The sequence below is a fragment of the Lutra lutra genome, chromosome 5 (genome assembly GCF_902655055.1).
Source record: "Lutra lutra chromosome 5, mLutLut1.2, whole genome shotgun sequence".
Classification (NCBI taxonomy): domain Eukaryota; kingdom Metazoa; phylum Chordata; class Mammalia; order Carnivora; family Mustelidae; genus Lutra; species Lutra lutra.
Window position 1 is genome coordinate 8,113,744 of NC_062282.1, and position 25,884 is coordinate 8,139,627.

At 45.6% G+C, this 25,884-nt stretch overlaps 1 long non-coding RNA gene across 1 annotated transcript; it reads right to left on the bottom strand.

The window, feature by feature from the left end:
- Window positions 1-4,164: 4,164 nt before the first annotated feature.
- On the bottom strand, window positions 4,165-17,789 carry LOC125100909 (uncharacterized). Its single transcript, XR_007127692.1, has 4 exons — window positions 17,607-17,789; window positions 17,275-17,361; window positions 4,673-4,756; window positions 4,165-4,407 (listed from the first exon to the last, which is right to left on the bottom strand). It is a non-coding gene; the product is annotated as an uncharacterized LOC125100909 (long non-coding RNA).
- Window positions 17,790-25,884: the final 8,095 nt, after the last annotated feature.

A 25,884-nucleotide genomic window follows, 5' to 3' on the forward strand; every position in this document is an offset into this window, starting at 1 on the left:
CCTGCTTCCCTTCCTCTCTCTCTCTGCCTGCCTCTCTGCCTACTTGTGATCTCTGTCTGTCAAATAAATAAATAAAATCTTTAAAAAAAATAAATAAAATAAAATACTGCATTTTAGGGAATTTGTTACACACGCTAGATAAGTAATACACTTAAACACACCTGTCATTTTCCTTCATCCACAATGCCATCTTTACATCTAGGAAAATGAAAATGATTCCTTAATATCACCTAGGGGTGCCTAAGCGTCTGCCTTCAGCTCAGGTCATGATCCCACGGTCCTGGGATTGAGCCCCATATTGGGCTCCTTGTTCAGCGGAGAATCTGCTTCTCCCTCTGCCTGCTTGTGTGCTCTCTCTCTCTCTCTCTCTCAAATAAATAAATACTCAAAAATATATATAGGGGCGCCTGGGTGGCTCAGTCATTAAGCGTCTGCCTTCAGCTCAGATCATGGTACCAGCGTCCTGGGATCAAGCCCCATATCGGGCTGATTGCTCCGTGGGAAGCCTGCTTCTCCCTCTCTCACTCCCCCTGCTTGTGTTCCCTCTCTTGCTGTGCCTGTCTTTCTGACAAATAAATAAAATCTTAAAAAAAAAAAATATATATATATATATATATATATAGAGAGAGAGAGAGAGAGAGAAGCCACAAGGAGGATATTAAAGACATACGGGGAAAGCAGAACAAATTAGAAATTGATGTCTAGGAGAAAAATCAGTGTTGTTTATGAAAAACAGAAGTTCCCAGACCTTCAGTGACTCGCTGAGGTAAGGAATAAGGGTGGGGAAGAAGAGGCCTTTCAAACTTGCAGGCCAAGGTTTCAAAGACAACCACCAGGAAGCCTCTATCTGTTAGGCACCAAGGACTCCTGGAGAAAATGGAAGCAGGTTCACGATCAAGAGGCAACCCCAGGATCGTGCTCCTGAAACAAACCCACATTCACAATTTTTAGAGTACCCAATGGGAATCCAATGGGTTTGAATTTGAGGTCAACAACAGAGTGAATAAATTAATAAAACATTAGCTCACCATCCTGTAATAGTTTAATAACTCATTGGCACAAAACCATCTCATGCACTCAGTGCCCTGTGTTATCCTAACAATGAGGTGTTGATTTCAAAATCACAGTCGACTGAAGTACACTTAGAAGGAAGCAGGTAAAATCAGAATGTGGGAACTTTCTACAGGGTAACAACCTAACAGGGAGACTATTCTAGATTAAAAGAGCATTAAGAAAAAGGAAAACCTCAGGGCGCCTGGTGGCTCAGTCAGTTATCTGACTCTTGATCTCAGCTCAGGTCTTGATCTCAAGGTTGTGAGTTCAAGTCCTGAACTAGGCTCTATGCCGGACCCGGAGCCTACTTAAGGAAAAAAAATTAAAAAAAAAAAAAAAAAAAAGAAAGAAAGAAAGAAAAAAATATCTTAAAACTTGGAAGTAGGAAATGTATGATTTGCTCTCCTTGCCTTTCAACAGCATGCTGGGGCACTAACGCTCTGGGTGGGGGTGGGGGTGGGGGTGGGTACACCTTCATTTCAGTCTGTTTAAGATTCATTAAGATAGTTGACAGTTCTGTGAGGGGGAGGATAACATATACAAAACTGAAAGAGGCAAATGATTCTTATCTGACAGAAGTTGAGATTAATTTTGTCTTGTAAGGATGCAAATCGTTCCTTGTCTGGTTGCAAAGATAATAAAAAATGTTTTGATGATCGGTTTTATCGTCTGGGAGGTTGTTAACCAGAATTTTAAACACCTATAAGCCATTCTCCGATGCTTTCATCTCTGAACGTTTCTTTTAACCAGTTTAACCATCCTGCTGCTTCCCTCACTAATGAGTTAATTAAATATTTGGTACTAGTTACTTTGTGTTAATAAGAGACTTGTGGTTTTACGTTTTTGAAAATTCTACTTTGAAAAGAGAGTTGAAAGACTCAACATGGGATAGAATATGTAGACCTTATTTTGATCCTGTTCTCCAATAAACCAGTTATAAAGGCATTTCTAGGGAGATGGAGGACCTTTACAAGTAGATCTAGGCATTAGCTGATATATATATATACATATATATATTTTAAGATTTTATATATATAAACATATATATATGTCCTGGCTCTCATCCCTTTCTCTAGCCCAGATTCTTTCTTGACCTTCAGTTTTAGTCCTCCATATCCTTACAAGTGACTCTTTTATGAATAAGAGTGTCACGGGGTTTCTATACGTGCAACTCAAGGATCTTCATACACATGCAGAAACCTGTCTCGCCCAGGTGTGCCCCGAACACGCCTGCATTAGTTGCCTGGGACCGCTGCAGCAAATGCCACAAACTTGGTGGCTTAAAATAACAGAAATGTCTTCTCTCACAGTTCTGGAGACCAGAAGTCTGGCTGGGCTGCACTCCCTCTAAGGACAGAATCCTTCCCTGGTGCTCGTGGCTTCTGGAGATTCAAGGTGGTCCGAGTCCCAGGTCTCCCTCACTCCAGTCTGCACCTGCGCTTTCTTATGGCCTCGTCTGTGGTTTTATGTTCTTCTCTCCTGCCTCCCAGATTGACAAATGTTGGAGGGAGGGCCCACCCAGGTTATCCAGGAAGATCTCATCTCAAGATCCTTCACTGAATTACATCTACAAAAACTCTTTTTCTCATCATGCCACATACGCTGCATCCAAGTATTAGAACGTGGACTTCATAGTTCACGCAGCCTTCTCTCCAGGCCTCAGCCAGTGGGACAGCCTCATACATGGGTACCTGTGTGTGTGATCTACAGAATTCAAATGGAAAGCATTTTAAATATCCATAGAAGTTGTGCGTAGTCTGAAAAAAAAATATAAGAGAAAGCAAGATTCCAGCAAGTTTTAAATTCTTTTGTGTTGAAAGGAACAGACAATTTACATATATTAGGATCCCTGTTAAGGTCCAAGGTATTTGAATGTAGTATGTATAATGGGAACATAAGGATTCAAGCTACACCAAAGAATCTCCTAGAGACTCTGGAATCACGGACAGAACAACCGTGCACAGGGCTCCCCGCATGACTGCAGGAAGAAGACCCACCTTGACTCGGCAATGTTCAGCCTCATATTTGCCGGTAGCCCGTGGCCTTAGTAGCCTCAGTGAGCTGAGTAGCTGACTATTTTCTGCCGTGCACAAATATCTTTTAGTCCAGGAAGACTTAGAATTAATTATCAAAAACTTCTGAGACTCAAAACCATTATATTTTATTTTAATTTACTTTTAAGTAATGTTTACATCCAGCATAGGGCTCAAACTCACAACCCCGAGATCAAGAGTCACACACTGTACTGACCAAGCCAGCTACGTGCCCCTCAAAAACATAGCATGAAGATGAAATTTGTTAGGTAGGATATGCACATTTGGTGTTGGATATTCTTAGGATACTTAAGAGAATTTGACCTATTAGAAGCTCAGCTGTGTCACACTGAATTTCAAATGTGCAACTGAATCATCAATTTGACTTTTGTTTTGGGGATGAAGTCTTATCTTACTAAGTTTATTTACCATGTTGAAACGGTTCAGAGAGAACTTAAGCTTTGTTTCTTTTGTAACTTTGTTAGATTTCCTATAATCAATAGTCAGGAGTTTTTTGTTGTTTTTTTTTTTAAGTTTGTTTGTTTGTTTTTACTTTAGGGGTGCCTGGGTGGCATAGTTGGTTGAACGTCCAACTCTTGGTTTTGGTTCAGGTTGTGACCTCGGTGTCATGGGATCGAACCCACCGTCGGGCTCTGTGCTCAGCAAGGTGTCTGCTTGGGATTCTCTCTCCCCTCCCTCTGCCCCTCTGCTTAAGCTCTCTTTCTCTAAAACAAATAAATCTTTAAAAAAAATTTTTTTTAAAAATTGGGTTATGGACACTGGGGAGGGTATGTGCTATGGTGAGTGCTGTGAAGTGTGTAATCCTGACGATACACAGATCTGTAACCCCTAGGGCAAACACTACATTATACGTTAATTTTAAAAATACTATAAAAAATAAAAATACATTTCTTTTACTTTTAAGTAATCTCTACACCTGCTGTGGGGCTCAAACTCACAGCCCCGAGATCGAGAGTCACACACTCTGTCAACCACACCAACCAGACACCCCAAGAGGTTTTTTTATTGTTAATCCAAATAACAAAAGCACCATAAGAGGAAATCAGTTATATGACATTTTACAATACAGCTAAAAAGATCTGAGGGTGGGTGAGAGGAGAGGGGATTGAAGGCATGACCTTCTAGTTTTCAGAGAAACAAGTGCTAGGGATGTCATGTATAACCTGAGGTCTTCAGCTCACCCTGGCCTCGGGTATGCAGGAAAGATAGGAGGGTAGATCTTCAGAGTTCTCCCCACAGGAGACATTTTTTCCCTCTTCTTTTTGTTCTATGTACATGAGGTGAAGGATGTTCACAAAACCTATCGTGGTGATCATTTCCCAGTGTATGTAAATCAAGCCTTCTTACTATACATGTTAAACTTTAAAAAATGAATGGTAATAAGGTAGCCAAAGAGAAAAAAACTGAGCATTTGATGAGAAAAAAGCCATGTGTTCAAAGGCTCAATGAGTTTAGGTGTATAGCATATTTGATTAACTTAAAGAAGCCAGAAAATTATGTCCTCTTAGGCTGGAGAGGCACATGGGAGCAGACACAGACATCGCATGTCCTTTCTGTTCACTCACTCATCACAAGAGGAGTAATGATGCCTTGAACTGGAAGCTCGGGGCTGGCGATATTTTGGCTGTTATTACAGAATTCCAGTAAGGCTGAAACGACACATGTATAAAAACATTTTAAGGGTGTTATTACAAAAGTGTGAGTCACAACTAATGCTTTAGCTTTGAGTTCAGAAAAAAGCTTAATGTTTTTCTTTTTATGAAGTTTGTCTTTTCCCCACCATTTGTGAATTTTAGATTTACCATAGAAAGATAATTCTGATTTCAATTGTATTCCAGTTATAATAACCTTTATACTCACTTACACTAAAAAAAAAAAAGGTTTGAGGAGGGCTAATTAATTAAATTAGTAAATGGGAGCAAGTATCATCCAAAGATCTACTTAAACTGATGCCTCAAATTTGCTAGAAATATAAGAAAAATGAGATCTGTAACTTAAGCTTTAATAATGAAAGAAGAATGATTTAGGATTTGGAAACTTCATATATTGAAAATTAAAATATAGAACCAAAGTGAACACCTGCACAGTTCTTTCTGCCCCCCAAAACTACCCTCAAGAATGCCCAAACCCTCAAATCAACAAATTGGGGCCATCCCTTGTCCATTTCTGGCTGCCAACATCAAATATTTTTTAGGCCCAATCAAAGTGCATCAAATTTTTTAAAAAAATGTATTTCTATCTCTCCTATCTTCTGATCACGTGTAAAGTCAACCCGTTCCAAACGGTCATGTCACTGTGTTTGTATCCATTATGTGAACTTGATCTTGCTTGGCCTTGGGTCCTCGGAATTTGGGCTGGCTATGTGCAACAATGTGGATGGAGCTACAGAGTAGCTCCCTTAGTGGAATAAGTCAGAGAAAGACAAATACCATACGATTTCATGCCTATGTGGAATTTGCGAAACAGGACAAATGAACAGAGAAAAAGAAAAACACAGAGAGAGATAAACCCAAAAACATACTCTTAGCCATGGAGAGCAAACTGATGGTTACCAGAGGAGAGGTGAGTGGGGGGATGGGTGAAATAGGTGAAGGGGCGTGAGAGGACACTTACTCCGATGAACGCCGAGTGACGTAGGTATCTGCGGAATCACTGGACCCACCTAAAACTAATATAATGCTGGGTGTTAGCTGTACTGGCACTGAAATAAAATTAAATAAAATTTGTGGTTGCAGAGGGGCACCAGGGTGGCTCAGTCGGTCGAGCACCCCCAACTCTTTGTTGGTGTCATGGTCATGGGCTTGTGGGATCCAGCCGCATATGAGGCTCTGCGCTGGGCGTGGTGCCTGCTTAAGATTCTCTCTCTCCCTCTCCTCTGCCCCTCCGCCCGCTCCTGAGCACTCTCTCTCTAAAATAAAATAGATAAATAAACTTTTTAAATAATTAAATAAATACAATAAAGAGACATGTGCAGCAGCTCAACTCATAATCGCTCCAAACAAGAAAAACCCAAACGTGTTTCAGTGAGCAAGTCGGTGAATAATCAGCGATATATCTATGCAGTAGAAAGTTACTCAATATAAAAAGGGGCAAATTATTCAGACACCCAAAAATGTGCATGGATGAGCTTATAGTCTATTAGTGTGGGGAGAGCTACTAGGAAGGAAGGGTCAGCATGGAAAAGGGGCAGAAAGGGAGAGCACGATTTTGCTAATTCAAAGCCAAGTGTAAAGGATGGTCAGTTCCAACTCCTTTGAGTACAAAGCAAGCAAACACACCAGTAAGGAGAAAATGGCAATTTTCCAGCAATCACAGGACCCATTTAGCAATTTCTTTTTCTCTGCCTCCCTGAACTAGCTCTTACTTTAAATAATGAAACCACTCAGTTTTCTTTTTTTCATGGGTAAGCATTATTATATTTTGACATTTAAATCTAAATTCACAGATGTTCTTAAACAACCCTGCTTCCTTTTTTTCTAAGGAAGAAATCCTACCGTTACTGTTCTGGAAAGTGGGAAACTTTATTTGTTTTTAGGGATGACATCAGTTTTCATAGAAAAAGGACACCGTCCTAACACCATTTACAGTCCCGTTTGTATTAGTTATCTTTTTTTTTTTAAGATTTTATTTATTTATTTGACAGACAGAGATCACAAGTAGGCAGAGAGGCAGGCAAAGAGAGAGGAAGGGAAGCAGGCTCCCTGCCGAGCAGAGAGCCCGACGTGGGTCTCGATCCCAGGACCCCAGGATCATGTCCTGAGCAGAAGACAGAGACCTTAAAGCACTGAGCAACCCAGGCGCCCCTGTATTCATTATCTCTCGTTGCATAACAAACATTATTAAAATTTAGTGACTTCAGCAAAGAAATATATGGTTTCTCAAGTTTCTGCTGGCCACCCCTGGGTTCAGACAGCTGGCTGAAAAGCTGAGGCGGAGATCTAAGGGGGTTTCATTCCCATGCCTGGGGCCTCTGTACAGCAGTCAGCTCGCCTTTGCTCTCCACAGGGACTCCGAGTGTTCCGAGAGATTGACAAGAGAATTTACAATGTCCCTTAAGGCCTAGTCTTATCGGATGCCCTGTGTCATTTTTGCTGCATTCTTTTGGTCAAAGCAAGTCACCAGGCCAGCCCGAGGTTGGAGAAATGAATCTTACTGCTTGATTTAAGGAGGTACAACAAAGTCACATTGCAAAGTAGAAAGGGCACAGGGACACTATCCATCGGGGGACAGTGACAATAACAATGTACAACTCCACTGTTAATGATGTTTAAAGCTCATGTAAATATTAATTAAATTAGCTCTTAGATCTGAAACTGAATGAAGTTAAGCTAAAGATATATTTTGGATTAGAAGCTCAAGTTCATTCCAGCTTTGATGTAGTTAATCCTTATTTGAAAACCATCGGAAACCACTTACAGACGATTCAGAGAAATCTGACCCTGTGGTTTTTATGAAGATTTTAACCATCAACTAACAGAAGAGTAACATGGAACCCATTAGCTATTTTAAAATGCGCTGTTATTATTTAATCGTTTGTCAACTCCCCTAGGTGTCCTAATGTCTAAACATTTCACAATGTTGTAGAATTATGAAAGGATCCAATTCCCAAAAGGATGAAAGCACAGAAATATCCACCAGAGCCAGAGTGCTGGGAGGTCTCTGGAGCAGAGGCACAGAGGAAAACCAGGATAATCCTTGTGTGTGCGGTTCAGACTTAGCCTTCTGTCACCACAGGCTGCCAAACCTGTCACCTTTCCGGCAATAAGGAGTGATGCTCACATGGGTACCAGAGCCACAGTGACACCTGGCCACCTCTGTAGTCTGGGCTAATTCCAGGAATTCCCTGGGGGAAAAGTATCATGCACAAATATCAAGGTCAGGAAACTGCCCAGACACCTGTCCCAATTACTCAGCTTCACCGAATTCCTCATGCTCTTTCCCATTTGAAAGCCTCCATGCTGGCCGTCCTTGACGCCCCAGGGTAAGAAAAGGAGTATAAATCAAAGTCAGGGAGTTGGCATCCTCCAAACGTTCTGGCTTGCCCCTGTGTTGCTCCCAGCCTGGATTTTTGACCTCCATCCTGCCTTAGGGATTGATTTTTCCTCTGACACCTTGAGTCAAGGGCACTTTTGCAATCCCCAGGCTGCGCCAGCCTGTGCCTGAGCCTTCTTGCTGGGGAAGAAATGACACCAGCTCCTGCAGACACAGATCCTGCAGAGAACACTGGGCAGCTGGAGTGTTCCAGATTCTTCCGGAAGATCAGGGAAGTAGGGAGAAGAAGCCCCAAAACAGAAAAACAAGAAAATGAGGAGGAAAAAATGTGACTCTGGAGTTAAGAATTTCCTTTTCATGCTTCTGCTGCCCTGGGGTGGGCCTTACATGCCCATGAGAAGGAATCTGGAGGGGGTTGTAGTGTGGGGCTGGGCCTGGCATTGGGTGGTGTGTGCCACGAATGGGGCCATCCACGTAATGGGCGCCATTATAGGATGGGCACTCACATCCCCACCTGATGGAGACAGATAGTGAAGGCTTTGTCCCAAACCAAAAGAATCTGCAAGCCTCTCTCAAAATTCCGAGTTTCCATGTGAAGCTGTCTTCCTGTGGGAACTCGACTGCGTGCAACAAGTGGTTAAAGGATTGAGCAGCTCTGTGTGCCCAGGGGTGTAATGTCAGTCATTCTTTCTAGAAAAACCAAAGTGTTTATGACTCAGGCAGCTCTCCCTCTCCCCCACACCTCCCACCTTTCATGCAGTCCTGGGGACGTCCTTCACTGGCCTCTTCCTCCCTATCCCCACCTCACTCCCCGGTTCTCCTGGTCTCTCGCTCCCCATGGAGCCTCTGCCCAGATCCCCATCCTCAGGACTCCCTCCCTCCCCTCCTCCAAGGGCATGGCTCCAGAACAAGCTGACCACCCTGCACAGCCCCAAGTCCTGGGACAGATCCCAGAACCTAAAGGTTCAAGGTCAAACTCCTTAGCCTGGTGGTGTTGATGTCGGGCTTCGGTTTACTTCCATGGACCCCTCCCCTCTGACTCCTATCCTCCTTTCTCCAGGTCCAAGGGCATCAGGCACTGTCACACCGCTGGGCTTTAATCCATGCTGTTCTCTTCTCCCTGCTGCAAACTCTCTTGGAGGTGGAGGCAAATATTTTTTCAGCTGTAAGACTGCACTCTTCCCCACGACCTCAGCAGAACCCTCGCCCTAACCGCTCACTGCGGGCCTTGCCCGTGGGATTTCTGCTCGCCATGTGTTTCAGTCCCTGTGATGGGTGACACCTGGGAGCTGGGATGTCCAGGAGGAGGATGTCATCACTGGATCCTGCCCTCCCTGAGCTCTGTCTCATTCCACACTATACAGTGAACTATTCCTCTCATAGGTCTCCATGCAGAGGGCTTTCTGCAGAGAAGGTTCTCTGTCAACATGTGGGAGGTGATTTACCCATCCCTGTTGTAGATCTATTCAACTGTTTTTTGAACTGGCCGCATCTTCCTTTTCCCAAAAAAAAAAAACACCTAAAAATAGGTTTCTGATGGTTCTTTGAGATGGTAAAGTTACCATATAACCCACCAATTCCACTCCCAGGTATAGAGCCGAGGGAATTGAAGACCTATGTCCACACCAAAATCAAGACAAAAATGTTCACTGCAGCATTATTCATAACAGCAAAAAGGAAACAACCCAAATGCCCACCAGCTAACGAATGGAGGGATAAACTGTGCTCCATCCACTCAGCGGACTATCATCCGGCTGTAAGAAGGAATAAAAGTGCTGGCACGTATTACAATATGGATAAACCTTGAAAACATTATGCTAAGTGGAAGATACCAGACACAAAGACCACAGATCCCATGATTTCATTTATAGGGAATGTCCAGAGGAGTAAAATCTATTTGACTCTAATCTTTCCATAGAAGGTGTATCGAAAGATTAGAGTTTGGGGAAGTCTGGGTGGCTCAGTCGGTGAAGCATCTGCCTTCGACTCAGGTCATGATACCGGGGTCCTGGGATCGAGCCCCGGGTACTCCCTCAGCCTGCCGCTCCCCCTGCTTGTGCTCGCTCTCACTCTCTGGCAAATAAATCGTAAGAAAGGAAGGAAGGGAGGAAGGAAGAAAAGAAGGAAGGGAGGGAGGGAGGGATAGATTAGTGTTTGCCAGGGACTGGTGGGTGAGGAGGAATGGAGTGACTGCTGATGGGTGCAGGTTTCTGATTACCGAGAGGAAAACGTTCTGGAGCGGGTCGCGGGGGTGACTGCTCAGCTCAGGGACTATCAAACCTGACTTGCACATCTGGAAGGGATGACTGGTACGTGGGAGTTACACCTCAGATAAAGAGGTCAAATGGGGAGGAAAAGAATTGTCCTGGGAACCTGTCAAGGGATATTCTAGGCCTTGGAGGCCCAGATATTGTATGTCACATCTGTTCTAAGCGCAAGAAAAGAATCTCTTTCCAAAGATCTGGCTCTTGGCCTCCGTTAACTTCTCTTCAAGCCTCCGCTCTCCCTTTTCTTCCCCCCTCGGGTGGGGTGGGTTGTTAGAGCAGACAGAGGGTAGGTGAGAAGCCGCTACTGCAGGTGCAGGAGGAAGCCCCCCCACCTGCCCGCGAGGCCCCCCTGCAGGTGTGCACGCGTGCCAGGATGGTCCCAGGCCAAGGCTGTGCCTGCCCAGCCCCCAGGGGCTGTGCTCTGGGAAAAGGGTGACACCGGACTCTGAGGGAGCTGTTCCGTGTCAGGTGCACCCAGCCTCCCCAGAGACCCCGACCCAACCTTAACCAAACTCCCGGGGGTGGGGGGAGCCCGGAGGAGAGTTTTCAGGGGGCTTGGGTAGCGGCCACCCGCCGCTAAGCCATCAGGCATGTGGATCATGTCCCTTCTGGTTCCTGCCAACCTCAGGCCACGGGGGGCTGGGGGGGGTTGGAGCTGCGGGCACCACCCGGGACCGAGAGGGTTGGTGTTCTTGGGTAGGTGCGATGCCTCCTAAGGCCCACCCGAGAGATTGGAGGTGGGGGGCGGAGTGGGGAGGAGAAGGAGAGCAGGAATACAGGTGCAGAGTTAGCGGAATCTGTCCCCACCCGGAGAAAGACCTGGTTCAGAATCAAAGACACAGCAGGGGGCGGGAGGTTTGGAAAACAGCAATATTTGTATTAGGGGAGAAAAAATAAATACAAATGTCCTCGCAGTGGGAATTCGGGAAAGCAGACAGGGGGGCCAAGAGCCAGTGTGGGAGGCGAGGGCGCGCCAGGGACACAGGGGACCCCTGCCCAGCCGGGTGGGCGCTGTGTGGGCCGGGCCCAGCAGGCCCCGTGCGGAGGAAAGAAGCCGAGGGGAGCTGATGGATGGTGGCGGTGTAGACGTGCCTCCGTGTGTCCCCTCTAAAATGCGCGCCCTCTGCGGGAATCTCAGCGACAAAGGAAGAGAGCCCCTGGGAGCTGGAGGCTAGAAGAAGAGCCTCTACTGAGTGTGGAGCCATTCGCTTGGGGCTTTGACTTTGAGGCTGGCTCAGACCACCTTGTCACAAGTCGATACCTCGGCTGTCCTCCAGCCAAAGGGCAGGGGTGGCCGCTGCCAGCAAGAGTCCCATTGGGGAGCAAGAGGGCGTCTGTCCATCTGGGCCTTCTTTCTTATAACTGTTTCTCTTATTACCAACATATTTCATGTTCGTTATTTAAGAGTATATCAAATACATTATCCTGGTGTCCTGGCCCTCCCCAGATGTCCGCCCCCTAATCCCTAGAACCTGTAAATATGTTCTATGGCACACATGGCCCCGCATCGTGGGGGGCTTTGCATGTGTGATTAGGTTGAGGCTCTGAAGGTGGGAGATTATCAGGGATTACCTGGGTGGGCCCAGTGTGGTCACAGGGGAGAGAGGACAGGAGGAGCAGGGTCAAAATAAGGAGCTATAACCGCAGAAACCAAGGTCCCAGCAAAGCAATTGCTAGCTTTGGAGATGGGGGAAGGGATGCGAGTTGCTGAATGCGGGCAGCTTCTGGAAGGTGGAAAAAGGCAAGAAAAGAGTTTTGCCTTGAGCCCCCAGAAAGAACTCAGTCCTGCAAACACCCTGATTCCAGGACAGGGTAGTGAAGCCCATCTCGCACTTCTGACCTCTGAGTATAAGACAATAAATGCTTCTGTTTTAAATTACTAAGTTGGTGATAATTTGTTATAGCAGCACAGGAAAGTAATGCATAAATATATACATTTTTTTTAAAGATTTTATTTATTTATTTGACAGACAGAGATCACAAGTAGGCAGAGAGGCAGGCAGAGAGAGAGGAGGAAGCAGGCTCCCTGCCGAGCAGAGAGCCCGATGCGGGGCTCGATCCCAGGACCCTGGGATCATGACCTGAACCGAAGGCAGAGGCTTTAACCCACTGAGCCACCCAGGCGCCCCAATACATACATTTTTAAAAAGAAAATAAATCAGTTGTGATCCACCGCCCAGAATAAAATAATAATTTTCAATATCTATAATTTAGCAGTCAACGGAGGACAAGAACTGGTACGTGAAGGCACTCGCGAAGAACGAAAGTGTCGTGGAGCTCATGCTGGCCTGTCCAGGTGAAGATGCCTCAGTCATTCCACCGGCCAGGAGGGTCTCCAAGCTCGCCCGATGCCCAGATCTGGGCTTCTCGATATCATTCTCCCCTCACAGAAGCCGGAGCTCTTTGGATAAATGGCTAATTTCAGGGCTCAGATAGGAAAAATACAAATGAAACCAGATGGTACCATTCTGCGAGACAGCAAGGAAGTGCTCAAAGAATGATAGGAACTTAGCCAAAGAACCCAAGAAAGTTAGCTTGGAGGAACTCCCTTTCGACAAATCTGGGATAATTGGACCAACAATACTGATAGTATTGAATTATGACCATTCTTATTTTATCCATCCCAATCACAGTGTAAAGTAAAAATCCACAAATGCTGACAGATGTAATTAAATGAAAAAATAATTGGGGAGAAGAGAAAATTCTTCTTATGGTGGAATATCAACTAGTAAGTGTCAAAGGAGTAATGGAAGTCAACATACCATTTGCCATCAGAGCATTAATTGTGTCAGAGAGAATCACCAGTGGATGCTGAAGTAGTGGGTGAAAGTTTAGTGAGAAATGGGATCTGTGTACGGTCTTACTCTCTCCTCACAGGATACGAACCGTAAAAGGAAAAGTAACAACTTTCCAGTGGAGAAACCTGGCAGCCCCCTTGGCCAAGGGATCAAAATTAGTGTCACTGGTAATGGAACAAATGGACAACGTGAGCCTCTGATACAATACCACTGAGGGTCCCTGTCATTTTGGTGCTGCTCCTGCCAAAAATTCATAACCTCAGTTTGTGAGGGGCTAGCAAACAAATCAGATTGAAAAGTATTTCTACAAAATAACTGGCCTATATCCTATAAAAATGCCCATGTCATGAATAACAAAGAAAGATTAAGAAATCATTCCTTATTAGAAGGGACTAAAGAGGCATGACACTTAGCTGCCCTGTGGATTTGACGCTGGATCCTGGACTGGGAAAAATGGTATCTTCCCCCCTTTCTTTTCAAAGGACATTAGTCAGGCTACAACGTGGATGAATCTTGAGGATCTTAACCTTATGCCAAATGAAATAATCCAGTCAAAAAGGACAAATATTGGGGGATTCCACTTTTGTGAAGTACTCAGAGTTGTCAAATTCAGAAATAGAAGAGATGGTGGTTTCCAGGGGCTGAGGAGGTGGGAGGGGGGTTACTGTTCAGTGAGTACAAGGTTGAGATGATGTGATAGATGGTGTGCATGTCGATGGTGTTTCCTATAGACTGAATGTTTGCAGCTCCCCCAAATTCATAAAGTGAAACGTCATCCCCAATGTGATGGTGTTTGGAGGTAGACCCTTTGAGAGGAGAGTAGGTCATGAGGGTAGAGCCTTTGCGAACGAGATTAGTATTCTTCTAAGAGAGACCCCAGAGAGCTCCCTTGCCCCTTCTGCCATGTGAGGACACGATGAGAGACCGCCATCTATGAACCAGGAAGCATCCTCGCCAGGCACCTGACTTGTCGGCACCTTGATCTTGGACTTGCAGCCTCTAGACCTGTGAGAAGTAAATGTCTGTGTTTGTAGGCCACCTGGTCTACCGTATTTTTATCACGGCAGCTCACATGGATGAAGACAGTGGTAATGGCTGCACAACACTGTGAATGAGTTTAATGCCACGGATTGTATACTTAAAAATCGTGATAATGGACAACAGGTGTTGGCGAGGAGGTGGAGGAAAAGGAACACTTGTATGCTGTTGGTGGGAATGCAAACTGGTACAGGCATTGTGGAAACAGTATGGAGGTTAAAAATAGAACTACCTTACCATCCATTAATCAGACTACTGGGTATTTACCCAAAGAATACAAAAACACTAATTCAAAGGGAATTCCTATGTTTACAGCATAGGAATTAAACGTAATTCCTATGTTTACAGCAGCATTATTTACAATAGCCAAGATATGGAAGCAGCCCAGACATCCATCAGTTGACGAATGGCTAAAGATGTGGAAATTATATATATATATAATTCAGCCATAAGAAAGAGTGAAATCCTGCCATTAGTAACCACATGGATGGAGCTAGTGAGTATAACGGTATAATGCTAGGCAAAATAAATCAGTCAGAGAAAGACAAATATGGTATGATTTCACTCATATGTGGAATTTAAGAAACAAAACAAATGAGCAAAGGGAAAAAAAAGAGAAAGAAGAAAACCAAGTAACAGACTCTTAGCTAAGGAGAACAAACCGATGGTTACCAGAGGGGAAAGGTTGGGGAAGTGGGGGAAAAGGTGACGGGGATGAAGGAGGGCACTTGTCGTGATGAGCACTGGGTGACGTATGGAAGTGTCACTTTATCGCACACCTGAAACTAGTATAATGCTGCATGTTAACTAACTGGAATGAAAATAAAAACTTTAAAAATTATAGAGAATATTTTTAAGTTAAGGTTAAAATGCTAAATCTCATGCAATATGTATTTTACCATAATAAAGAATAATTTGAAAAATCCTGCGCCTTTCACGCACACACCCATCAGTAGCTGACTGGCAGAATTTTCATAAGGTTTGTAGTTATATAATACGGGTATGCCAATGTTAATTTCCTCATTTTTAAAAAAAGATTTTATTTATTTATTTGTTTATAAAAAGTTTTTAAAAGGTTTTTTTAATTTATTTATTTGTCAGAGAGAGAAAGAGAGCACACAGACAGGGGGAGGAGTGGGCAGAGGGAGAAGCTGTTTCCCCATTGAGCAAGGAGTCTGATGTGGGACTTGATCCCAGGACCCTGGGATCATGACTTTAGCTGAAGGCAGACACTTAACCGACTGAGCCACCCTTGGTGTCCCAAGATTTTTTTTATCTAGAAAGAAAGTGTGTGTGGGCATGCAAGGGGCAGAAGAGGAGAGAGAATCCCAAGGAGACCCCCCCTACAAAGCGTGGAGCCAGACATGGGGCTCAATCTCACGACCCTGAGTTCATGAACTGAGCTGAAATCAAGAGCCAAGGCTTAACTGACTGAACCATCCGGGGGCTGCTTTCCTCATTTTGATAAATGTACCATGGATATGTATGAAAATGTCCTTTAAAAAAAAATAGAAACATATAGTGAAGTATTTAGGGGCAATGAGGCACAATGTCTACAATATCTTCTCCAGCAGTTTAGAAAAATTAATGTACACAAATTATTCGTATATGGATGATGTGGGAAACAAAGACAGGAGAAAAATGTAAATTTCCTTACTCCCTGCAGCCCACTGACAAGTCCTTGAAATAGGCAGAGTGACATTCCTCTAGGGACTCAACTGCCTCAATGTTGATACTCTGCTAAGGGCAAAAGGTAACCCCAGCCCGACCCCCAGGATCCTGTGAGTCTAATTTAACATATAAAAATTCCTTTAGAAATTTCTTATATCTAACCCCCCCAAGATACATGTTGGCAATCATCTCCCAAGCATATGACCCACCGATATACATCTGAAGGGTCTCATGACTAAGGCTTTATTAGACAGCAATAAATGACCTTTTCCAGATAGCTAACTCCCTCAAGGTTCTGGAAACCTTGTTTCCAAAATTCCTGAGAGACTTACCCTAACCTCTTCCCTACTTGAAAGTCTATAAGGGGCCACTCCTCATGACCTCAGGGCAGCTCTTTCTGCCCACGGGTCCTGTACCTGTGCTTTAATAAAATCCTTTCTGCACCAAAGACGTCTCAAGGATTCTTTCTTGGCTGTTGGCTTTGAACCCTAACATCTTTCCTACATCATGGAGAGAAAGAATGGTAAAGCAAATGTGCAAAATATTAACATTTGGGAATTGTGGGTGAAATGTAGAGAGAATCCGTACCATCATTGCAACTTTTCTGTAAATGTACTTCAAAATAAGCAGTTTAAAAAATTAGAACTTGAACTAACTGGAAAGGAATGAAATGGTCTGGAGGGAACAAGATTCTCATGCCTACGACTGTCTTGGCCACCTGGGCTCTGTGACACCCTAATTCAGGTGGCGCCAGAAAAAGGGATGTAAGGTCTTAGCCAACGGACCAATGGGGAAAAAACTGGCCAGGAGTCCTTGGAACGGAGGCTAGGGCAGCCCCAGCCACTTGCGGAGATGAGCCAATAGGTAAAGACCCTTGGGGAGCTTCGGCTGGGCTCGAATGGATATCCATCAGGAGCTCCAGTGGCAAAGGTGAGGCAGAGAAACCAGGAAGCAGAAGAAGTTTAAAGCCCTAACAGTTCTGTTGCTGGGAACAGAGGGAATCTGACTCCTCCAGCTACATACAACGGGGAACTCTCACTGACACCATGATGAACGGAACAAGTCGGAGTCCAATGGTCCACCCTGTCTCATCCCATCCATCTGAAGTTCAAAAGCGGAAAAAACTGTGGGTGATGGAAGTCCCATTCCTGTACCTGGGGGGCGGGTACTGAGCGGGAAGGGCAAGGGCATTCTGCGCAGTCCTGGAAGTACTCTACATCCTGTTCTGGGTGTTGGACACAAGTTATCAAGATGTACACTTAGGCTTTGCCCACTTTTTACTCTATGTGTTAATCCTATCTTTAAAAATGTCTAGCCCCACCCCCGCCTTGGCGCTGCAGCCCTGACGACGCGTCTCCTTGAACGAGGCTTTCGCGCAGATTCAGTGGAGGTTCGATTTACCTTGTTTGTTATTTCGTTGCTAAGCAACACAGTCCGAGCTGCACAACCAAGTGACGCCAGGGGCGGAGAGCCAATGTGGGGGATGTGCTAGACAGGGATCGGAGAGTGACCGACGGCGACAATCCCCACACCCCTCCGCGTTTGCTCTGGAGGTGGCGGAGGGGAGGAGGAGGGGGGTTGCCGAGCAGGGCCACCTAGCCGCCGCCCGCCCCCCTGGGCTGCCCGGAGCGGCTCTCCCCGCCTGCGCGCGCCTCCTTCGCTAGGACAACCGCTTCCCAGCAGGGGGCTGGAAGGAGCCCCTGCGGGTGTCGGGCAGGGACTGGAGGTCTCACCTGCCACGGATGGAGGAGCCTGACGAAGAAACTGATGAGTCGCCGCAAGGAAAGGCTGATGCTTAGGGTCACTGCTGTCAAAACGGGCAGATTGGAGGCTGGGGGACAGGTCGAGAGCGTGGGGGAGGGTTTCTCAAGGGCAGGGGTGGGCGGGGCACCGAGGGAAAGACTGAACCCGGGTAAAACCCAGATGATGTGGAAATGCACAACGGCCACCCGAACCGGAAAAGGCAAAGGCTCTTCATCCAGAGCTTACTACGCACACGGAGCCAGCCACCCTCCCGCGTTCGGCAGACACCCGCAGGCCGCAGAGGAGCGGGGAAGCTTTCTCAGGCAGAAAGGAAGACCGCGGATACGCTCCGTGTGGACGCTGCTGGCCGGGAACCCAGCGGCCTCCTGCGCGATCAGTTACAGACGCGCGGGTGGCTTTCTCGGGCTTGTCCGAAAGTGGAGGTGGGACCTAAAGTTAGAGCCGCTGACAGGGATCAAGCGCTGACCCTTCCAGGCCAATCGCTGCAGGGGTTGAACTTTGGCTTCCTGGGCTGGCTTTGCAGCTTGTGGGTTAGAGTTCTCTGGTCCTATATGGTCAGGCCATCGTCCGTGTGGGCGGTCTCTCAAGGAATACCCAGAAGTTAGAGGTCGAGAGTGGCCCCTGTGGTCTTATTCACAAGGAGGTGAGAGCCCCAGCTGGCGGGGGGGGGGGGACGGACCCCAGGAGACGTGGGATATGGAGCATCCCAGGGAGGACAGTAGCGGGCGACGTTAAAGCCCCATGTGAAGTCCGCAGTACGGGGATCAGGGGGCACCTCTGATGGGAGTCGGAGTCCCCTGAGATCCCGGGATGTGTTTCTGGCACAGGCCCTGGACCCAGACGCTGAGTGCGCCCCTTCCGACGTGTCAGACCTGGTAACTCGCTGAAGCTGAGCGCTCTCTTCCTCAATGCCTACATCCTAGGAGTGCTGAGACTGGGACGGAAAATTTTGCCCAAGTTCGTTGGACAGGGCCTGGCGTTCAGCAAGGGCTCAGTCAAGTTAGATGTTATTTAGTGCTTCCAAATGATTGGTCAGAAATTTAAATTCAGAGTATTGTGGGGATGAAAACCCAAACTGTGGATTAATTGTAAACTAAAGTGTCAAAGACCTGGACGCAGAGTGGGGCCCGAGGGTGGCTGGTGAGTGGATAGAAGGGGCTGGAAGGAGACACACAGTGGGGACAGTGGGCGCCAGAGGAGGCATTTGTCCAGCCTAGACCAGGTGCCCTTCCCGGGCGGAGGAGGAAGAGAGGCGGCTGCGCCAGTGGTGAGACTGGCAGGTCCCCTAGAACTCTGTTTGGAGTGAGGTAGGAATAGTTCTGTAGAAGGCAGGCGGGTCAGGGAATGCCCAGCTGGCTCCGGGAGTAGAGCATGCGACTCTCGATCTCCCAGTTGTCTGTTCAAGCCCCACACTGGGCATAGAGCTTACTTAAAAGAGGGAGAAAGAGAGAGAGAGAGAAAGCAAGGAAAATCTTGTTGCCAGGAGACAAGAAAGAAGGAGAATTTCACAAACAAAAATACCATGTATGTCACACGCGTTGACAGTTTGTGCTCAAAAAGATTTAGGGACACCTGGGTGGCTCAGTCAGTTAAGTGTCTGCCTTCAGCTCAGAACATGATTTCGGGGTCCTGGGATTGAGTCCCCACATTGGGCTCCCTGCTCAGCGGGGTGTCTGCTTGTCCCCCTCGTTCTGCCCTGTCCCTGCTCTTTCTCTCTCTCTCTCTCAAATAAATAAATAAAATCTAAAAGAAGAAGAAGAAGATTTAAACGTAAGAAATCCTAGTTAGACTTCAGAATTACTTCTAAGCAGTCAGAACGGAAATCATTACATGGGAGCCCCAAGTGCGGTTGTGATGCTTTCCCAGTAAACTTAGAAAATGTTTTTGAATTCAATAGCAACTTCTTCAGGGACAGGAAGTAAGTCTTTGATCTGCCCGATCCTCCAGACCTGCTTATCTCCAGGATCTAACAAAGCAGATTCTATAGAAAAACCAAAAATGGTAATGGAGACACATGAGACGATAGAAGAAACTCAACTGGGGAGCTGAATGTTTTCTATAAACGAGGAGGGTGAGGTGCTAGTCGATCGCTAAGGATTCCTCTGGGTTCCGTAGGGCTAGGATAAAATCTCTAAGGGAGAGCCTCGGTTTTGGGCAATGACATAATTTCAGGGTAGAAGCCATTCAGACTGAAATGTATGTTTCAAGGGACACCCCAGAGAGAGACTCCCCTGGGGACCCGGGAGCTGCCCCAGAATGCTGGGCAGAGGGGGTGTGGCAGAGGGACTTGAAACTGGGCACAGGTTGCAACCAGCCGGTCAGTGCTGAAGCAGACCCTCGTGCTGGAGCTCGAATATTCCCTGACCACCGTGTCAGTTTTCTGCGGTTGCCGCAACCAATTACCACAAACACAATAGCTTAAGACAACAGTTATTTCACATCACAGTTCTGGGAGCCAAAAGGCTGAAATCGAGGTGTTGGGAGGGTCACGTTTCCTGCAGAAGCTTCAAGAACCCGTTCCTCGCCTCTTCCAGTTTCTGGTGGCTCCAGTCGTTCCTGGCTGTGGCTGCACTGTTCCAACATCTGTCTCATCTTCACGGGGCCTCCTCTCTGTGTCTCAAAGATCTCTCTACCTCACTCTTTTTTGCTCTCTCTTCTTTTTTAAGATTCCACTCATTTATTTGAGAGAATGAAAGAGAGAGAGAGAGCACGAGCAGGGGCAGGGGCAGAGGGAGAAGCAGGCTCCCCGCTGAGCAGGGAGCCCAATTCGATATGGGGCTTGATCCTGGGACTTGGACTTAACTTACTGAGACACCCAGGTGCCCCTCTTTGCCCCACTCTTTTTTTTATTATTTTTATTAATATATAATGTATTATGTGCTTCAGGGGTACAGGACTATGAATCATCAGGCTTACACATTTCACAGCACTCACCATAGCACATGCCCTCCCCAATGTCCGTCACCCAGCCACCCTATCCCTACCCCCCCACCTCCCAGCAACTGTCAGTTTGTTTTGTGAGATTAAGAGTCTTTCATGGTTTGTCCCCCCCATGATCCCACCTTGTTTCATTTTTTTCCCTCCCTACCCCCTAAACCCCCTGCCCTGCCTCTCAAATTCCTCATATCAGGGAGATCATATAATTGTATTTCTCTGATTGACTTATTTTGCTCAGCATAATACCCTCTAGTTCCATCCACGTTGTCGCAAATGGCAAGATTTCATTTCTTTTGATGGCTGCATAGTATTCCATTGTATATATGTACCACATCTTCTTTATCCATTCATCTGTTGATGGGCATCTAGGTTCTTTCCATAGTTTAGCTATTGTGGACATTGCTGCTATAAACATTAGGGGGCATGTGTCCCTTTGGATCACTGCATTTGTATCGTTAGGGTAAATACCCAGTAGTGTGATTGCGGGGCCGTAGGTAGCTCTATTTCCAACTTTTTGGGGGACCTCCACACTGTTTTCCAGAGTTCTCTGCCACACTCTTATGAAGACATCTGTCATTGCATTTTTAGTCCACCTGGGTAATGCAAAAGATCTCATTTCAAGAGCCTTGACTTAATCACCCTGCAAAGACTGTTTTTCCAAATAAGGTAACATCCACAGGGGCTGGGGATTAGGGCATGGACATATCTTGTAGCCTTCTATCCCACATCCCAAAGGTCAGAACATGACGTTCATAGTTTATTCCTGAAAATGCTTGTGGACTGCCACAGAGCTCCTGTGATACTCCGGAACTGACTCTGCAGTTTACACCAGGCAACCCAGCATCCAGAGATGGGATGGGGTTTATTACCAGCCTGGGGTGTCTGTCTTAGTGTGGGAAATCCAACACAGTTTCAAAGAATTCCTGGGCTATGGGATCCTCTGGATGTGGAAGATCTCATGGCCAGTTGAGGAGCTTTTCTACTCTTAAGGGTGGACCTCTTGGTTCATTTATCCTTTGGGTCCCATGGATGGGTCAACATTTTGCAGAGTGCATGCTTGGACATTTCAGCTGCATGAGATGGCCTTTTAGGGAAGGGTTCAATGGCCAGATACTTGTGGATACCGCTGGTGACATTCCCTTTTTGCAAATCCTCAACACATTTTGAGAGATTAAAGGCACCCAGAAATCTTACAGTAGAGAAGAGCTAGTATTTCCCAACTTGCTTGGAACAGTTGACAACTCATACCTTGCTCTGGAAGGGAGACCTAGTAAAGAGGAAATGTACGAGTATGGGTTTGGCCTGTGTGTCCTCTGGGTTGGCAGCATGAGCGAATGCCAGATTATTCCTCATTTCTGACCCTCTTTGCCATCCCAGGGCTGGTGCCAGCTGCTGACTCTAAAGGGCTCAGGTCCCCATTAGGTACCTGCTCACCGGCTGACGTTTCACTTCGTCCCAGGATTCCGCCGTGCTTGCCCAGGACTTATTGATCCTGCTTTGATGTTGCAGCACAGAAGGCACAGTCCTTGGTTGTGCTGAGTCCTCCCGGCCCTTCCCACATTCTGCCCTTTCACCACAGCTGGGGACCTTGCCTTGTTTGTGGGTGAACTTTTGCATACATGGCATGAAAAGGCCTCTTTAATCGGGCTTCATTGAGTAGTAAGGTCGGAAACGTGGCAGTTCAATCTGAATTTGTATGTGGCTCAGAAGGGGTGAAGGGGTTCCTAACTTCTCCTTTCCCTTCTTTGGTCTCTCTAGGAGGAACTCTCAAGGCCTGGCCCACATCACATGGAGAAGCACTCAGGGCCCAGTCACTCAGGAAGACCAGTGGGAGTCAACTGTAGATTGACTTCCTTCCTTCTTTCCTTCCTTTCAAGATTTTATTTATTTATTTGGGAGAGTGGGGAAGAGGTAGAGGGAGAAGCAGACTCCCTGCTGAGCAGAGAGCCCTGTGTGGGACTTGATCCCAGGACCCTAGGATCATGACCTGAGACAAAGGCAGATGTGAGCCACCCAGGCGCCCTTTCCTTTTATTTCCTTCCTTTTTCCCTTCCTTTCTTTCTTCCACCCTCCCTCCCTCCTTCCTTCCCTTCCGCTTGCTTGCTTGCTTTCTACAATTAGGAGATTAATACAAATTAGAACAAGGCTCTATTTCACTGGAAAAATTAAGGGAGAATTTCATTATAAAGAGTGCAGAAGATCTTGTCAATTATCAAGAATGTTTTTAATGATAACATGCAATTTCAAATATAAGAATAATTTTAAAACCTAGCTGTTCTCCTTAATGAGGGACATATGAATAAAAGGATATGAAGGACTGTGGCTTTTTCAATCTGTTATTCAACAGATTGTTAATAAACGGTGAGACTTGTAACCGTCACTTTAACTGAGGGATCGAACTCAGTCGCGTTAGAAGCGGCTCAACCTGACTTTTTGGCCTTCCCGTGTGCTGTTCTAAGAAAGATATGACACCACCTATGAGATATTCTTTCTAAAGAAATGTTTACTATGGTGAGCGCTGTGAAATGTGTAAGGCTGATGGTTCACCTGTACCCCTGGGGCTAATAATACATTATATGTTAATAAAAATAATTAAAAGAATATTTAACCCTAATCAAATCAAGCCTCTAGGCCAACTTCCAGTTTACAGGAAACAGGGGTTAAAGTAACCAGTTCAATGACAACAGGAAGAAGCAATCAGACAAATCTAGAATGAGAGATATTGTATGAACAGCTGTCCTGTGATCTGCCAACAGACATGTCATCAGAAAACAAAAGGTACAGGGACTGTTTTATTTTCATTTTTTCTTATTTTATCTTATTTTTATTGTTTATTTTATTTTATTTTTTTAGAGAGATTGAAAGCATGAGCATGTTTTGGGGGGTGGCAAAGGGAGAGGGAGAACCTCAAGGAGACTCCATGTCCACCAGGGAGCCTGATGTTGGGCTCAGTCCCATGACCCGAGATCACGACCTGAGCTAAAATCAAGAGCTGGACGCCTAACCTCTTGAGTCACCCAGGCGCCCCCTTGGGACTGTTTTACAATAAGGGCGGAGACCATATAGACTTACACCAGTAGCGATGCATGAAGCTAGATTGGGAGGATCCTTGCGTTACAATGTTTTTTTCCAGGGACGCTTGGGTGGCTCAGTCCTTTAAGGGTCTGCTTTTGGCTCAGGTTCTGACCCCAGGGTCCTGGGTCAAACTCCGCATGGGGCTCCCTGCTCAGCGGGAAGCCTGGTTCTCCTTCTCCTTCTGCCCCTCCCCCACCGCTCCTGCTCTAGCTCTCTCTCAAATAAATAAGTAAAATCTTAAAAAAAAATTTTTTTTTTTTCAAAACAAAACCGTAAAAGGCCCTCTTGGGACAATTACAGAAACTTGAGATTCTAGATATTATTATGGGGTGCTAAGGATTTTAAAGGAGATTATTCTAACTCTGGGAGATACACCTTAACCTGTTCAGGGGCAGGATTGTTCAGACACATACTACCAAATGATATGGAAAAGAAAAACTATAGTTAAAATACATATGGCTACATGTTAATAATTGCTGAATCTAGGTTGAGGACGGATAGCTGCTCATTGTACCATTTCTTTACCTTTTCAGTATGTTTGAAAATGTTCAGAATAGACATCTGGGAAAAAAAGGAACTGTGATCTTGAAGGCCTTTGTCTCAGCAACATTGTGGCTTAAATTGTGAAGGATTTTTACGTGAATTTCATACCCAGATAATGTAATACGAAACTCCTGGGCCTCTACTTGATGGTTTGATTTGACTCACTGTACATCCTTGTTGAGAACATCTGCATGAAATATTGAAATTGAACTTATTACAACCAAGAAGTGCAGCTGTAAAAGAACAGACCCACTAAGGTAATAATGTATGAGTGTTATTCAAGGTGAGCTATGATGTGAATTCATCTCTTCCTAAAAAAGGCCTTTACATACCTATTGTCATTCCAGCTCAGAAAGCATCTCCTGAAAAAGCATACTTAATTTATTCAGCCAATGTTTATTGACATGCTACTACATGTTTACGCTTATGTTGGCCTCGAGGATCCACTGGTGAATGAAAAGTGACCAGTGAAGGACCACAGGCTACACACCTCCGTAGGCACTAGGACAGGAGCAGCCTCATTCATGCTAAAGTGCAGAGTTCTCTCAAGATTTTGCTTGCATACTCCCTCAAAAATTATGTATACCTTTATTTCTTGATCAATGAAAAAATGTTCAGTTTTTGGTTAAATGGCGGCAAAAGATGTCATTATGTTATAAAATTACCATTTTAAAATAAAATTGTTTCATCACCTTTTAAAAAATATCCTAAGTGTAGTTTCTTTATCATCTGTGTCTAGGAATTTCCGTATCTGTAGTTTTGGTAGGGTGGTTTTGCTGTTATGTGAGTTCTTGATCAAGGCATCTTGTGACATATATACAACACATATAAAAACATACACACACACATACATTTGTTTAAGTTTATTGTGTGTGGCCCATGGTCCTTGTAAACTTATTCAGGGAGGTTCTTTGAGGGCTGGTGTTATGGGCTGAACTGTGTCCTCCTAAAATTAATTTTTGAAGCCCTCAGTCCTGATAGGACCATATTAGCAGATAGAGCCGTCAGGGAGGTAATTAAGATTAAATGAGGTCATGTGGGTAGGGCCCTAATCCAGTAGGACAGCGGTCCTTGCAGGAGGAAGTGACACCAGGGACATGCACACACAGAAGAAATACCATGTGAGGACATGCAGCAAGAAGGCAGCTATCTGCAAGCCAAGGGGAGAGGCCTTGGGAGAAACAGCCTTGACGGCATCTTGACCTTGTACTCCCAGCCTCTAGGACCGTGACAAAATAAATTCCTGTAGTTTAAGCTACCCAGTCTGTGCATTCTTTTATGGCAGCCCCAGCAGAGCAAGACAGCTAGGAAACAGTGCATTCCTCTAGAGGGAATCCACAACTACTTCTACCAGGCGCTTGGGGCTCCCAGTGATCCAAGATCATTTTGAACTGAATTCACTGTCAGAGATTATTTGGTCACTGGGGTGATAGAAGTTTGGGGTACAATCTGTGCCAGGCCTGGTTCATGGGTATCATCAGCAGACAACTTTTCCTAGATGTCTTGGAGGGGGTCAGATTTACTTCTGGCTCACCATTCCCCAGAGATAACAGGCCTACGGGCCTTGGGAAGAATCCTGGTGGAAGGTCCCTTAACACAGTCTCGTGCTGGGCAGGTTCTGGGCTTCCATGATTTTTTTTTTTTTTTTTTTAAGATTTTATTTATTTGTCAGAGAGGGAGAGGGAGAGAGAG